This window comes from Anser cygnoides, chromosome Z (genome assembly GCF_040182565.1).
Source record: "Anser cygnoides isolate HZ-2024a breed goose chromosome Z, Taihu_goose_T2T_genome, whole genome shotgun sequence".
Lineage (NCBI taxonomy): Eukaryota > Metazoa > Chordata > Aves > Anseriformes > Anatidae > Anser > Anser cygnoides.
This window is the reverse complement of record NC_089912.1, coordinates 37,649,457-37,665,513: the sequence shown is the minus strand read 5'-3', so window position 1 is coordinate 37,665,513 and position 16,057 is coordinate 37,649,457. Positions and strand designations below refer to the sequence as shown.

Genomic DNA, 16,057 nt, shown 5'->3' with positions numbered 1-16,057 from the left:
AAGCTATTGGTTTCTACTGAATGCGTTCATACTGGGCAGGAGATTCCACAGATCTACTGAATCACTCCAGAAGCATTAGACATAACTTGTTCAGAGCTGTTTTGCCAGACATAAATTTCCCCCTCCCCTTCCCCAAAGAGAAGAATTATTTTACGTTATTCTTACTGGCTTCCTAAAGAGTACAGCCATACACCAAAGGAGCGGGACAATGAGCAGTCATGTCACCTCCCACAAGCAGAGCGATGCCCAGGCAGTCTCCGAGCAGTAGCCACCTCAGAAGACAGCACTGCCCCCTGCCCTTCTCCATCTACCCCCATGCTAATTGCTGGGTATGGTATGGAATATTCCTTTGGTCCGTTGAGGTCAGCTGTCCCATCTGTGTTCCCTCCTCTTACTGCCCACTGCTTGCCTGCTCGCCGGGGATGGGGCCAGACTGTGAAACACAGAAAGCCTCAACGCTGTGCATGCAGTGTCCAGCAACAGTCAAAATGGCAGTGTGTTGCTGATACTGTTTTAGTCAAAATGCCAGACACGGCACCATATTGCCTGCTATGAATAAAGTTAAGTCCACCCTGGGCAGGTCCAGTACACTTGCTCATGTATAATTTGAAGTCATGAAGTATTTATGACATTTTACCAATTTGAGACTTCTACTTAAAAACGAGTTCACAGCACTATAATGACTTTCTAAAAGCTGTTTCCTGCACATTATGCCCTATTCACACTTGGATGTTGTTAGGAAAAGAGCCACGCCATCAAAACATGTCCAAGAATCAGGCTTTTTAAACTTTATTTATGTATTTATTTATTTTTCTTCTAGCATGTAGGCAGTGCCAATATGAAGAATATCTACCCTAAAGCAATTACCAAGTCCTTCACTGAAACAGAGCAAAAACAGAGACCTTTTTAACCGATACGAGACATGAGGCTTTTGTACTTTGGCAGCCTTACTAACTATAAGGGATGCGGTCCATCTTGCAATGAGAAAAGAGAGCCACTGTTTCCTCATAGAAGATAAGGTTTGTGCCCCCCGCTGCTGTAATACTGAGACAGGCTTCACGTCCCAGTGGCACTGCCCACCACGGACAGGCTGGATGCCCCACCGTGCAGTCACAGCTGATGGTGACGTGCTGCCTCGGCTGAGTCGGAGGACACTTGTGCCACTCGCCCTCCCAGGATCACTTCATCCCTGGAGAAGGATGGTTGTCACCTTTCAGCTGCATTGGGCCACCTGTGTGGGAATTGGCTCTCCACCACTCGGGGTGCAGAGAAGATTTTGAGAAGGGAGCTTCCTTTAACTGTGTTTTGAGGCAGGGGAGTCTCCTCCACACCAGGAGCAGCTACAAAACTAGAACATGTTTTTGATTGAAATACGTTTTGAGTGAAATACAGGACGAAGGGGAGATGCCGTCCTATGGCAGGCCCCTGCGTTGCTTCGGTGGGAAACTGTTTCCCCCCTCCAAAAGCGATTTTCTCCCCCAAAACCCACCAAGGTCCTGAAACACACAGGACTCCACCATTCCTTTTTATTCCTTTTCTCCCACGTTTATCGCCCCCGGCTCCTTCACGCCGGGAGCGGAGCTGAGCCCCGCGGGGTCCGGGGCCGTGCCGAGCCGTGCCCGGGGGAAGGGGTCCGGGGCACGGCGGCAGCGGCCGTGCCGGAGGAGGGCGAGCGCGCAGGCAGACAGACAGACAGACAGACAGACACCCCTTGAGGAAGTGGCCGGGGCTGCGAGAGAAAACGAGGAAGGGGCGGCTCCCGCGGAGACCAGCGCGGGTCCAGCCACGCTCCCGGCGCTTCGGCGGCCCGGCACGGCTCGGCACGGCTCGGCACGGCCCGGGGAAGCCGCCCTGCCCCGCTCTGCTCCCGGCGGCAGCGGCAGGAGGCGGCGGCGGCGGCGCCCGAGCGAGCGGCGGTGAGCAGCGGGGCAGGGGCTGAAGGGGCGGCCGCTCCGCCGGGCGGTGCGGGGCGGTGTGTGGGGCGGTGTGGGGGGCGGTGTGTGGGGCATCCAGCCCCCCTCCGGGCAGAGGGAGGTTGGAGGAGAGAGGGGGGACGGGGGGCTGCGGGGCCCCGGCACCAGTGTCGCCCGTCGGGAGGTAGCGGCCGGCAAACGGGGCTCCGGACGATGCGCCGGCTGGAGACGTCGGTGGAAAAGGTACAGAGCGCTGTGCCGGCAAATCTGGAATTTCAACGCGGAAAAACAGATTTATCTAAGCCCAGGTGGAGATGGGTTTTAAACAGAGCGAAATTTGTACAACAGGGAGCGGCTGTAGGGCTTCTGAGTGGTGCATGATACGGCAAAGGCTAGACACCCAACAAAATGTCTCTAAAAACGGGCTTCTTTCTTATCAAACTTCCTGATTTTGTTTCTGACAAAGCAACCATAGAGTGTTACTAGAAGTGTTGAAAGCGGGGTACTGCGGGCCTGATGACCAACTCATTGCTGATCACTTCTTGAGTGTGCCAACATTCATTTAATTTTCTTCTTTACCGCCGTACTGCTTAAATTTTGTGCTGGTTGAAGTGATGTTATTGGGGCCGAAGCTGAGCAATACTTCTGTTAAGCGGCACTGACTCTACCAGATGTGGCTAACGGAGTCCCAGTTTGGCCAGATCGCGTGATACATTGTAAAATACTTCCATTTTAAAACAGAATTGTTCCTTTTAAGGGAATGATCTGCTCCTGATTTATTTACCTTTTAATGTTGTTTTCTGTTGAGTTTCTTTCATGCTCTTTTTGTCCGAAGAAGCTTAGGTCTCCTGACACTTTGGGCTGAATCTGCCGCCTAATCCATGGGCACAGCCATCCGGTGCAGAGCCAGTATCAGCATCTAAAGCTGCATATTTTTACAGGCGTGGAGGCCGTAAACTACAGCAGAGTGCAGCACATTGAGGCAGCCCACTTAGAGGAACTATGACTTTTTTTTTTTTTTATCCCTCTGTTGAGCATTGAGCGATAGACAGACAAATAAGGAAGTTTGAATGTTCTTTATATTCTAACAGTTTTCCTGTGGGGGAGAAAGATTATGGTTTGGTGAAGGCAAAATAGTTTGAACTGAAGGGTTTGGAATCAATTAACATGCCCGCAAAAGACTGAAGTAGGTAGAGGTAAGTAATTGCCTCAAATTTCAAATTCACTTGAAATAACTGCAAAATCCCAACGAAATACTTTTGAAACGTTCTGGTTTTGCTTCTTTTTAAAAATGTTAACACCATAAAATGAAGGGTGAACTGTGCTGCTCTTCCATTTTCACACTGTGGTTCTGACACAAGCGCAGGACTCGACCCAAAGTTGCATAAAGACAGAAAAAGAAAATTGTTTTTAGAAGCAGATGGCAGGTTATGTTGAGAACAAAATAACATTTTAGAAGACTGATGGTAAAATTATAAGCTGGATTTAAGCACCTGTGAAGATACTGATAACAAAAAATATTATATGGGGATGTAACCACAGTCTCCCATCCTTTCTTTTGGATCTGTTCTGCCAGAGGCATTAGGAGTGAGAGAAGTTACTTCTGAAATGTATGTTGTGTTTAGAGGTTGTGGGATCACAATCATAATTTTTACTTTTTTATTTTTTATTTTTTTTCCTTCCTAAATGCTTTTACAATATGCAGTATTTAGCAGAAAGCAATGAGTCTGCTGCTGGCATTCCTGGTTAGAATGGGTTAGAATGTTATGGCTGTAAGCAGTTGTGTTTGCATCATCTGTACCAACTGAAAATTGAGAGTGTTTTCCTTTTTTTTTTTTTTTTTAGCTTTGTGGACTTTGTATCTTTAGCTTTTTTGATCAGTGCCTGGAGATCTGTTGTGTGCACATCAGCTGAATGTTTAGCTGCAGAGTAACAGAGCTGAAAATGGGATCTAGTATGTTTTATATCTTAATTACAAGGAATACAATAAATATCTTTGAATATGAGTAATAATTACAGAAAAATCATCCCAATGATCTATTTAAATTGTTTCTTTTGTACTTAGAGATAATCATGTGCTTGTGTGAGTTCCTGACTTGGGACAAACATATGTGTACCACTCAGGCTACCCACGTCTTTGGATCTAGACTGAAGAGTCCTTTTTAGAAGATGAAGATGTTTGTGAGCATGAGTAATAAGGTTCAGTCATAAGAATGAAAACATTTCACCTTGCAAGGGTTTGCAGGATCAGCTTCTTAATTTCTAATTTAGGAGGAAAAAAAAAAAAAAAGGCAAAAAAAAAAAAAAAGCAATTTATTGCAGAGAAACAGTTTCATAATCCAATTTAACAGTATTTTTGCTTGTCTTTGACAAACTAAGATCTTGGGGACAGAGGTTACATTAGCTCACTTTTTGATGTTTTAGCTGGCATTTCTAGGAATGCTTGTACAGATAAACATTCCTAATATTTGCTCCACTTTGACAAAGAAACATTAAAAATTTTTGCAGCCTCAGTTAAGCATTTTGTTTTCTCTCAAGAGAAAAAGAGAAACCCTGGGTTTTGCAGGATCCTCTTACACTACAAAGGGTAGTAAAATACACAATTATTAGTATTTATTTTGAGTGTAATAAAAATAATTTTATCACAAAATTCATGGTTATCATCTGCATTTTCAGCCTGTAATTTCAGGTTTCAGCAGGAAGGTTACATAGGTAGTGTCATGTAGCTTTTAATTTCATGATACAGGGTAACATGGAGGCGTAAAATTAAGCAAAAGAAAACCCTTGGACACCGACTTCTGTGTTGCTTGTTGGGGCAACGAGGAAACGTGAGCGTTGCAAGTGCAAGAAGTGTGAAGGAGCCTTTATGCTCCTGCATCAAACCAGTGGAATACAGATATTGCTGGAGGAATGGATAATTGATATGTTTGACACCTGCCTCAGAGAAATAAAATAAAACTTTGTAGCTTGTCTTTACATTCCAAAGCTAAATTTAGGTCATAACTTCCTGTCCCTGTACGTACAATGACTAAGTGACCACTTCTTTAAATGTGTTTGTTGAAAGGAAAGAAAGGGAGAATGTTTTTGAGACCTGCTGGGATCCTCACGTTCTAAGGACACCCCAGTATTTGCAAGATGCTGCAAGCCTTTCCGCTTTACCGGGTACCAGAGCAACTACAAATTTAGCAAGTGTTAGAATCTAAATAGCAAGCATGCAGAAGTATGATACAGAGTACTACTTTGTGCAGTTTCACTATCAGTCAGTTTGTAACTAGCTTATGTTGGAAATATGTTAATTTAAATGGCTAGAACTACCTTGCCATTTGTCTGGCTTTGTCTTTCCTTGCCTTGGGACAGTGTTCTTCAGGACAGGTATGGGATGCCAGGTGTCTTGGATGGATAAATCCTAATATGTACAGCAATTTCTCTTCCTTTCAAAATGCAAGGAGACAGTACAGGGAGTATTTCAGAGCTGATGCTTAGTAAATATATCAGAGGCACAAAGAGCTTTTGTAAAAAAGTAGGATTTGAGGCACTAATATGTAAATCCAGCCTCATAAATCCACACAGTAACTCCTAGGCTGGGGATGGAGCTGAAGTTACAGGAATGCAGGAATCACAATTGTGGTTGGAGGTAGCTAGAGAAAACACAGGCAGGAAGTGTTAGAGTAGAATATATATACCAGGGAAATGGGTGCACAATCAACTAAATATTTTAACGTTATAAAGTAAACAAAAATAGAGTTTGACCTTTTTTTTTTTTTAATACTTAAAAATTCATATCTTAAGAAACAGATTCAGTGAAATGAGTAAAAGGACCAGGGATCAACACTGAACGCATCAGCCACAGCTGTCCTGCAGCCATCCTCCTACATAGTCTCTCTTATTATTCTCCTTTCCTTGGACTAGATAATGAAGTAAGTGAGAAAAGGAAAAACTCTTTATTTTTTAGACCACAGAGTCTAAAACATGCAAAAGCCTGTGGGATTTCTCTTAGTTAAAGCAAGTGTATCTGAGAGCAGAATTAGACTTTAGGATGATGAGCTAAAATGTTAAAATGGATGTCACTGCTGATCACCAAGTGTGAAGTTCTGCTTTTAAAAATTCTCGTTCAGATTTCACAATTGGCTCGACAAATTTCAGCAGAGTTAATCTTAGTTAAAAACAATGTCGTAATGTTTTTTAGAAACGGTATTTCTTGATTTTTGGTAGGGTTGCCTGAAAAGTTGGCTTCTTAATTTAGATTGAAAAACTGTGGCTAGAAACTTGCTATAAAGACAGATTTCTTTCAACCTCTTTAAAAACATGGCACAGGAAAATTTGAACTGAACCCCCCTTTTTAACATATTATTTGGAACGAACACAAAAGCAAGCTGGCGGGTGTTCTAAGCAGGTGATTATGGATAGGTTCCAACTCTGGGAAACTCAGCCCAACTTTGGTAATGCAAATCAAGAAAACAAGTTCACTGTATGTAAACACTAAAGCAAGACTTTGGCAAAGTGAAGGTCTCCAATATCTGAAATACAGGGAACGTAGGTGAAGGAAGCAACATTAATGTAGTCTCTCTTTGACATACAGTGTTAGAACTTACAATTGTATATCAAAGAATACATGATATTTTACTCAAAATTTAGTAAAACCAATCAGATGTTTAAGTAAGGATTATTTTTGTAAATCAGGCAGTAGGATTAGCTGTCTTTTGAATTAGGGGATCATCATGCAAATTTCTAAGAATCACACCAAGACGTGCGGTGCAGTCGACATGCTGGAGGGAAGGGATGCCATCCAGAGGGACCTGGACAGGCTTGAGAGGTGGGCCTGTGCGAACCTCGTGGCATTCAGCAAGGTCAAGTGCAAGGTCCTGCTTCTGGGCTGGGACTATACCAAGCACACATACAAAGTGGGCGGAGAACGGATTGAAAGCAGCCCTGAGGAGAAGGACTTAGGAGTCTTGATTCATAAGAAGCTCAGCATGAGCTGTCAATATGCACTTGTAGCCCAGAAAGCCAACCATATCCTGAGACACACCAGAAGTGTGGCCAGCAGGGTGAGGGAGATGATTCTTCCTTTCTACTTTGCTCCAATGAGACCCCATCTGGTGTACTGCATTTAATTCTGGAGCCCCCTGCATAAGAAGACTTGTTGAAGCAAGTCCAGAGTAGGTGGTAACAAAGATCTGGTCAGGTGCAAGGAAGTGCAGGAAAATATACAGCAGAGGAAGAGTGAATTCAAATCCACCAGAGCCCTCTTTCTGCAAAAGATGCAGTTTTCTGTTAGCCTGCTGTATCAACTACCACCACTGGACCATTTGGCAGTGTAATCACTGACATTGCACAGAGGACTGTACACCATGAGTAAAGAAGCCTGACTATGAGCTATTTTTTTCCAGATTGGCAGTTTGTCATGCAAGAGCTAGGGAAATACTGCCTGTTGGCCCAGAACGTGTTGAGGCCAGGTGCATCCTCTCTCTGCCCAGAGTGATAAACGTGCCTTGTTGAGAGTCTTTCACTGGTCCAGGTGCTGCAAATGGGCTTCCTCTGCGGGAGGAAAGAGAGGGCTCATCCCTGTCTGCATTGCAGTTCTCGAACATTCTCATGTTTTGTGTGAGAGGTAAGGGTACAGTTCATCCAACTCGTTGTTCGCTAGCTAAAAGTGTTTGCTGTCTCTTAGACTGGACTGTTGATTCAATGATGTGCTGATTGGTAGTATTTTCACTATGTAGTCTACCTTTCTAATGTATGTGTCTTCCTAAATGCTAGCTAGGAAGAGCTGGCCCCATTTCTGGAAGATACTATTTTTGGAGAAGCCTTCCTTTGATCTGGCTTCTAATTAGAAAATTATTCAATAGATTTTATTTAAGAAACTGACCCTTAATGTTGGCAGTCTAGCTGTGTAAACTAATACCACATTACCACCTCTTCCCCTCTGACCACCCCTCCCCAAGAAAGAGAAAAAGAGACCAAAAAAAAAGAGGGTGGAGGTGGGGGGTGGGGGGGCAAGAGAGAGGGGGAAGGGAAGTATTTTTAAAAAGTTTAGTGACATTTTGATGTGTTTTGGTCTTACTGTGACTTCTTGCTCATAACTATTTTGTTGTAGCAGTCTCTGGATTACAACCCAAGTCTTCTGTAAAAAGAATATATTCCATCTGGAAACGTGCTATGCTGACATGCTCAGTGTCACTCTGTCATTGAACCTGAAAATACCCAGGCCATTGGATGGGAAGTTCCAGTTATTTTTAGCAATTCTTCTTGCACGTAGACTGATAATATTTTTGTTTTGCTCTTCACATGTTCTCAATGACTTTATATGTTCATTTCACAGCTCTGTCTAGCAGCAGTGATAGCCTCTAGGGTACGTAAAGGTGCTTTACTTTCTCCTGTTTGAGTGCTATTATTTCTGGAAAGGCACTAAACATGAAATAAACAAACAAACACACAAACAAACAAAAAGAGAAGAACTTTATATAAAAAATAAAAGAACTTTATATATCAGTTCAGTAGCTCAAGTACTTAGAGGTAGCTTTTGGCTCCCCAAATACAGTTTTCTAAGTGCTCCCCTGCCCAGGCTTTTTTGTCAGCTTTGAGAAGAGACAGTTAACCATGTACTCTTCTGTAGTCACTGAAGAGCCCACAGCTGGTGGGACAAATTACATTTTGTTTGTTTGTTTGTTTGTTTTAGAATTCATACAGTGAGCATAGGACACCCCTGAATAGTATACATGGTGCTTTTCCCAAGCATCTGTGTTGGTGAAGGGCAAGCTGTGCCCAAAAAGGTCTGTTCACATCTTGTCACAGGAGGAAAACTGTTTCTCAGGGGACTAGACAAGGGTCTGTCTGGAATATCTTGAATGCTTTCCTTTGAATATTAGCAAATTCCTAGTGAGTCCACTTTTTTGTATAGTGGATTAACGGGTACTGATCAAAGTAAACTACTTTGCCCCAAAGGGAGCATGCTTCTATACAAACGATGCTACCTGTTTTAAGATAGGAATGCTTGCTTTGACAGGAGGCATCCTTAGCCAGAGGCAATCGTTGCATTTGTGACAGCATAAGCTCCCTGGCAAAGGAGGCAAAGAAATAATGACTAGCAGAGCATGGTAAGAAGGGGAAAGGAGGTGTTTATATTTTTGTGATTTTTTTTTCTTTTTTCTTTTTTCCTAAAGAAAAACAAAAAGAGAAAGCTTTGTTTATTTGTTTAAATATGTGTAAAAATGACAGTTTCTATTTCAAGAGAAAGAATAATCCACAAATGTCTGGCGGTATTTATTTATTTCTTTTCAGTAACATTCTGAGCATTTTAAAGTTCAAAGTATAAAAATGCTTTTAGAGGAAAACTGTGAGATGTGAATATTTTTCCAAAGACAGGAGAGTTTGAAAAGGGATGTGTTGTGGAAGAGAGACAACAGATAACGTTGCATCAGTGAAGGATGTTTTTTTTTTAGTGAGCAATGGCTCTCCATAGCCTAAGTACAGAAGCTCATGGAAGGCAGCAAAGGACATTTTGTGAGCACCAGAAAAAATTCCATTTTGTTTGTTTGTTTGTTTTAGAATTCATACTGTGAGCATAGGAAGACCCTGAATAACATACATGGTGCTTTTTCTAAGCATCTGTTTGCCTTGTAATAGGACAGTAATAGTGCTGCCAAGTCAAGTAATATTTCCTCAGGAAATATTTCACTAGCTATAGTGCCTGGAGTCATCTGATGATATCAGAGTGTCAGATGCAGTTTCAAATAACTGAAGGCTTTTCTGTCATGTTTCAGTGTAGATAAAAACATCTATCTAGTCATCTTCAGTACAAATCGAAATGACTCTGGAAAGCACAACCAAACAAAAATATTTCTAAAATGACAGCTTTTTTTTTTTAAGCTGGTAATACTTTTAAGTGTTTGTGATTTTTTTTCAGTTCTTTGGATGAATGACTCTGGTACAAAGGAGTAGATAACTGGTGTTTACTCTAAACCTGATAGATGAAGTATAACTTGTTCAACAAGCAGTTTTTTGTTCTCATGTGGCCAAAATGCTGAGGAGTTACATTAACTGGTGCAAACACTGTTTTTACTTAAGATGAGAAAGCTGATAGCAAGGCCACTGACATTCAGAATCATGAGAACACACACAACCTGGCACAGATGGACAATCCCACTTGTTACTAATGGTATTGTTAGACCCAGGTTGTGAACTGCTCAGCAGAAAAATCTTCTGGTCTCAAAGCTACTATATTATATATCTTAGATACAGAACAGTTCAGTTGGAAGAGACCTTCAAAAACCATCTAGTCCAACTACCTAAGCACTTCAGGGCTAAACAAGGTTAAAGAATATTAACGAGCCCATTGTCAAAAAGCCTCTTGAATAATAACAGGCTTGGGGCATCAACCACCTTGCTAGGAAGCCTGTTACAGTGTTTGACCACCCTCAGAATCAAGAAATTTTTCGTAATGTCCAGTCCAAACCGCCACTGGAGGTGGCAGTTTTATTTTTTTTCCTCTGTATAATCAGAGAACTGTTGAAGTTTCAAGTTAGGTGTTCAAAGTATCACCCTGTGCTAGAACAAATTGTTGTACTGTATTTTCATCATTCTGTCTAGTAAGTATTTCTTATGGCTTGACCATGAGGAAGACATTTACTCTGAACTATACTTCCTTACTTCCTTGACTGCCCACAGAATATTACTTTGAAAAACAAAGGAATGGAAAAATTTACTCTATTCAAATAAAGAGCTTACTCAGAGCTCTGTTTCACCATTGCATGTCTTTTGATCTTTTGTCATAATTCAGTCCTTTTTACTCTTTTTATAGTTGGATGAGTACAGTGATCACTTGGCTGACCCTAAGTCTCCTTCCATATCCTTGTTTGGTCTTTGTAGTGAGATTCATATTCCTATTTATTATTTTTTACGTACAGTGGAGATCAATACCTCAGTAACACTGTGCTCACTGCTAAGAAAACCTTTCAATAACACAACTATTTCAGCCTTATCCTTGTCTAAACATAATAGATTAAAGAGGAGTAAGCTATGGGTATGTGCATGATCAGCACAGATTTTTTCAAACACTTTCAAGGTGTGTTTTCCTAAGTTTCGCTCCTCTGTTTTGTAAGATTGTTCCACCTCTCTCCATGGATGAAAGGGCTGAGATGCTAAACTTGTGTATTATGTCTGGAGCACCCACTCTCTGCAATACTGATGAGGAAGTTACCCAAAGGGAAGTGCGTAACTGATTTTCCTATGTATTTGCATAATACCTTCCCCCCCCCCCACACACACACACACACATATTAGATAACCACGATCTTTGTTTGCATTTTAGCTTCCTTAAAAGTCAAATTTCATGGCTATGGGGAGAGATGTACTACAGAGCCTCTACAGTCAAGTACATCTCTCACGTACTTCCTTCAGCCTTTGGGGACTGAATCTCCATATCAGAGCCTCACATTTGTAACTGTGCTAACTCGGTGAGCTCAGAATTATATGTCCTCTGGAGAAACTGAGAGGAGGGAAAAAAAGTGAATCAAAATACTTCTACTATCTTACTAGAAGGACATTAAACTCCAGAAATGAAGGCAAAATGTGAAGGTCCAGGCAAAGAAAACAGCCATCTCAAACTCAGAAATTCTTCCAAATTTGAAGTTTTTAAACATTATCTAATGATTTGTGTGTATATTTGTCTCCTTGCACGTCCGTGGGGCACTACATCAGTCCAAACATCTTCCGGTGTTGTCAAACACTGATTGTTCTTCGTATATTAGAGGGGGTAAAGAAACCGTGTCTCAAATCCATCAACACTAACCTGCTTTTTAACCAGTAGATTTTTTTTTCCTATTCTAGAATCTATAAACTGGTAAAAAGGGAATACAATATTTTAAAATTAATCCATTACAGGAGGGCATTAGTCATAGCATAGAAACATCGTTTGAAAAAAAAAATAAAATCATAGAACAGAAAACTCTTACTGGAAAGTTTTAAACAGTAGAACATTTGCCTGTACTCTAGGTCTTGTCATAGCCATGCAGCCTTCCTAAGAGAAAGTTTGTGTTCTCTTGGGTACCATCAGAAGGATGCCTAAAGAAGCCAGGTGAAGAGGGGAATCCAAAGATGTTGCTTAATTTTTTCTCATTACAATGAGTTGTGAATAAATTTAATTTAGGGCATAGGGAGCACAATTAAACATACATGTTACTTCTCTTATATTTTGGCCTAGGTGAGAAGCACCTGTCTTTGAGTGAGGATAGGCTTCTAGCCTGGATGACTTTGCTTCAATATGTTTGTTGTTGTCTTTTTGTGGGGAGGTCAGCTTGTAGGTATGACAATGAAAGCAAAGTGAAAGAAAGACTTCTTGCACCTGGAACTGATTTTTTTTTTCCTCTGTCATTCACTGTGTTGGAAGAACCTTCTACGAGGAAAAAATTAATTGGCTTACAGAGGTGTCTGTTGTGCCAAGAATGCATTATTGCCCACAGTCTTCCTCTCAGAATCGTAAAAGTCTTGATTATGACTTTAGCTCATAGCACCCAGCATGTTAAGGAGGAAATGTATTTTACTGCTTTGTAGTAACTGAAGTTTACTAAAGAATGAAGACTTCCTGAATAAATATTCTGTGTAATTCTGAGATATTACATACAGCCTGATCCTGCAAACACACATCTGCCCTATAGATGGGTAGATGCCATTGTTCTGCTGGGGTTTCAGAGCCTACTTTAGCTTTTATGGTATTTCCCGTGCTTTGGAGAATTCTGGATTTGCTGTGAACTGCTAGATCACATTTCAACTATTTTTTGCCTAGTTTTCTGAAGGGACTGTCTTATGCAATCACTATCCTGTAACTGTCTTCCTGATAATGTTTTAATTTTGACCTAATTTCTCAGTGGAGAGGGTCTCATGAAGAGTCCAACAAATAATTTGTGGGAATAAATGAATGCCTACGGAGGAGAACAAGCCAACAAAGTGTCTCCATTACATGAAAACGTGAATTCAACATGTATCTGTTTGTTTTAAGCCTATAACTAGTCCATAGCTGAAGTATGTGCTTCCTACCTATCCAGTAGGTATTGGATTACAAGGAAGCTGAAAGTACTTGTATTGGTAATAATTTGGAAGACAGAGCAAGAGAAAGCCAAAAGGGACGGTCCAGGATTATTGCTTAAAGACTGTAGTGTATCAATTCATAGGAATCCAGGGCACATTCACAGAGCAGTTTGGTATTTCAAGGAGACATTTACATGCAGTTCAATAATAAAAACTAAAAAGAAAAGAGTATTGAAAATAAAAATACATTTAATTGTATTTAAATTTCTTTTTTCAAACATCCATACACTGACTGCTTCTAGAAACATGGTCATAAAATCATATAAAATCATTTAGGTTTTGAAAATGTATATGAGATCATCTAGTCCAACCTTAAGAGACAGAGTAGTACGGTGGATGAAATGAGTAAAGAAGAATGATTAATCCAATTGCCAAATATCAATCTCCTAATAAACCCTCCTCTGACGGATATCAGGGAAGAAGGACTTAATGCTGGGAAAGGCAGAAGGAAATACCTTTGCAGGGCAGAATCCCTGAGGGTGGAAGGGACCTCCGGAGGTCCTCTTGGGAAATGTCCACACTCCAGCAGGCTCCCCTCCAGCAGGTGACCCAGGACCATGTCCCGATGACGTTTGAATATCCCCAGGCATGGAGACTGTACCACCTCCGTGGACAACCTGTTCCAGTCCTAAGTCACCTTCACAGTCCAAAAGTGTCTCCTGATTACTGGCTCACAGAGTCACAGAGTGGCTGAGCTTGGAAGGGGCCTCTGGAGATCATGTAGTCCAGCCCCTTTCTCAAGCAGAGCCTCCTGGAGCAGGTTGCCCAGGACCCTGTCAGGGCGATATTCTGAAGTTCTCCAAGGATGGAGACGCTGCCACCCCTCTGGGCAACCTGTTCAAGTACTTGGTCACTCAGGCTGGGGTGCAGAGCAGGGATGGGGCTGTCAGCATGGCCTGCATTCCTGGCAGCTGCACGAGATGCAGTTCGTCAGGACCTGCAGGCCGGATGCTGGCCGGAGGGCTTGGACAGCCACGGGCTCGTGCTGGGAAGTGGGAGACTGGAAGAGGATGAGGGACATGCCTTCTGTGTTGGCATATGCATTAAATGCAACCATCGTATGCACCACAAAACGCTCCCCCCTGGCTTTCCTCCGCTCTGGAGACAAAGTTGGAAAGTTTTCCTTAGGGGAGGTAGCCTTTTGGTTTTGAAACAAACAAACAAAAAAAGAACAGAAGAACAACGGAAAAGTATCAGGGCATTTATTGCACGTAGAAGAGTTCAATGTGCACAGCTCCTGTTGCTTCCATTCTGACGTGGAAGAAGACTGGAACCACACGCCAGGCCGGGCGCCTCCCTGCACGCCGTGGGGTAGGCCTCCGAGGAGGCCTGCGTGCACGAGCCTGCTGGGAGGCGCCATTTGCAGGCCCCGCAGCTGCGCCGCCCCGGGATGCTGGGTTGGGCCCCACAGGTCCTCTCCTCCCAGCCGAGGGGCCGTGGCTGGTGGGCCGTCCGCGCGAGTTGTAGCGGTCCTGCGGGGATCTGCTGCGCACCCTTTCTCTGTCTCCGTTCCTGGTGCGGCGGGCAGACGAGCCGACCCTGTGCTCCTCGTGGTGTCCTGGCACCCTGCGCACCACCCGCTCAATTGGCTGCCTGCAGAGTGGGCAGGTGTTGTTCTGTCTGCTCCAGCGTCGGATGCAGGTGGAGCAGAAGCGATGGAAGCAGCGGGCCACGTAGGCAGCGTCCGTGATTATATCGAGGCAGATGGGGCACGGGCAGTCTGCCGCGTCCTCGGCTGGCCCTGCCTGCTGCAGCTGGCTGCTGCTGCCCCTCGCAGCAGGGCTGCTCTCCTCCAGGCGTTCCTCAGCACCCGACGCCATATCCTGCCAAGAGAGCCGTGCCGAGTGGCCGAGTGCTCCTTGCGCTCCCCGTGGGAAAGCAAGGAGAGCCCAAGAACGCGGTGGGAGAGGGGTGGCAAGGGCTTCCCAGGGGGCTCCTGGTGGGCTGAGAAGCAGCGTTGGCAGCCTTTGGTGCAGCCTTGGGCAAAAGGGCCTGGGCAGGGGGAGCACGTGCGGCTCATGGTGGAGCGGCTCCAGGTGGGGCTTGGCAGGAGCTGGGGCAGGGCAGACACAAGTGAGTGGGGCAGGATGGGATGTGCTTCTGCACCCTGTTGGACGTGTGAGGCAGAAGAGGAGGAAGAGCAGGAAGGGGAGCCTTGATGTCCTCCTCACTTGCCCAGTGCTCAAGCCCAAGGTGGGCTCTGGCATCCTGTCAGCAAGCGCTGGGGGAAGAGCTGGCATGCCCAGGACCCTGGAGTCCCAAGGCTCCATCCCAAACAAAGCTGGAGTTAGCCCAGGGTACCTGAAGGAGGTGGTCAGGAAAGGCACAGCAATGCACTGGGAGCCTTGAGCACTTCTCACAGCCCCAGCACACTCCTCGTGCCCACAGCCACAGGCCAGTCGCTCTGTGGGACCCTCAGCACCCCACAGCCAGGCAGCAGGGACAGCAGCACTGGCGGGGGGCTGCCTTGGCTCACGTCTACAGCTGTCGCTCTCCGCAAAGCCAAGAGTTGGCCAGCACGCTCACAGTCCTGCTCGAGCCTGCACAACTTGCGCGTGTGCCTGCACGAGCCCTGGACAAAGTGAGTGCGGACAGAGCCTGCGGCCTCGGCTATATACAGAGGTCACACGCAGTCACATTCAGCAATGGTGACATCACAGGGGGCTCTGAGGCTGCCCACTGAAGCTGCCCAGCAACGATGGCAAACTCCCCAAAGAGGGAAAGCCTGCCTCACAGGACATTGCCATCCTCTCGGCAACTCTCTCATCTTCAGGCCTGTTGGGTCCTGTGGTGAGAGACCGGTGCCCCCTGAGCACAAAGGCCCAGCACGCAGCGGGCAGGGGAGCAATGCTGGCAAGGGAGCCCTGCTGACCTCCTCAGTCCCATCAGTGCCCAGATTCAGAGGTCCCTCCGAGGGCTGTCAGAGGAGGAGGACTCAGTGCTGGGAAAAGCAGAGGGAAACCCCTTGAGAGGACAGAATGGCTGAGGGTGGAAGGGACCTCCGGAGGTCCTCTTGGGAAATGTCCACACTCCAGCAGGCTCCCCTCCAGCAGGTGACC

The 16,057-nt window shown here is 44.5% G+C and overlaps 1 protein-coding gene across 4 annotated transcripts in view; it reads left to right on the top strand.

The window, feature by feature from the left end:
* Positions 1-1,673: 1,673 nt before the first annotated feature.
* The window catches only part of SYK (spleen associated tyrosine kinase), a 60,610-nt gene continuing 46,226 nt past the window's right edge, over positions 1,674-16,057 (top strand). The window contains exon 1 of one of the 4 annotated variants that reach the window (XM_048046112.2): positions 1,674-1,916. The gene's annotated coding sequence lies outside the window, so the exon portion shown is untranslated. Of the gene's footprint in view, positions 1,917-2,006; positions 2,157-2,213; positions 3,110-16,057 lie in introns of those variants that run through there. The other 3 variants (XM_048046115.2, XM_048046113.2, XM_013195431.3) reach the window with 3 other exon arrangements.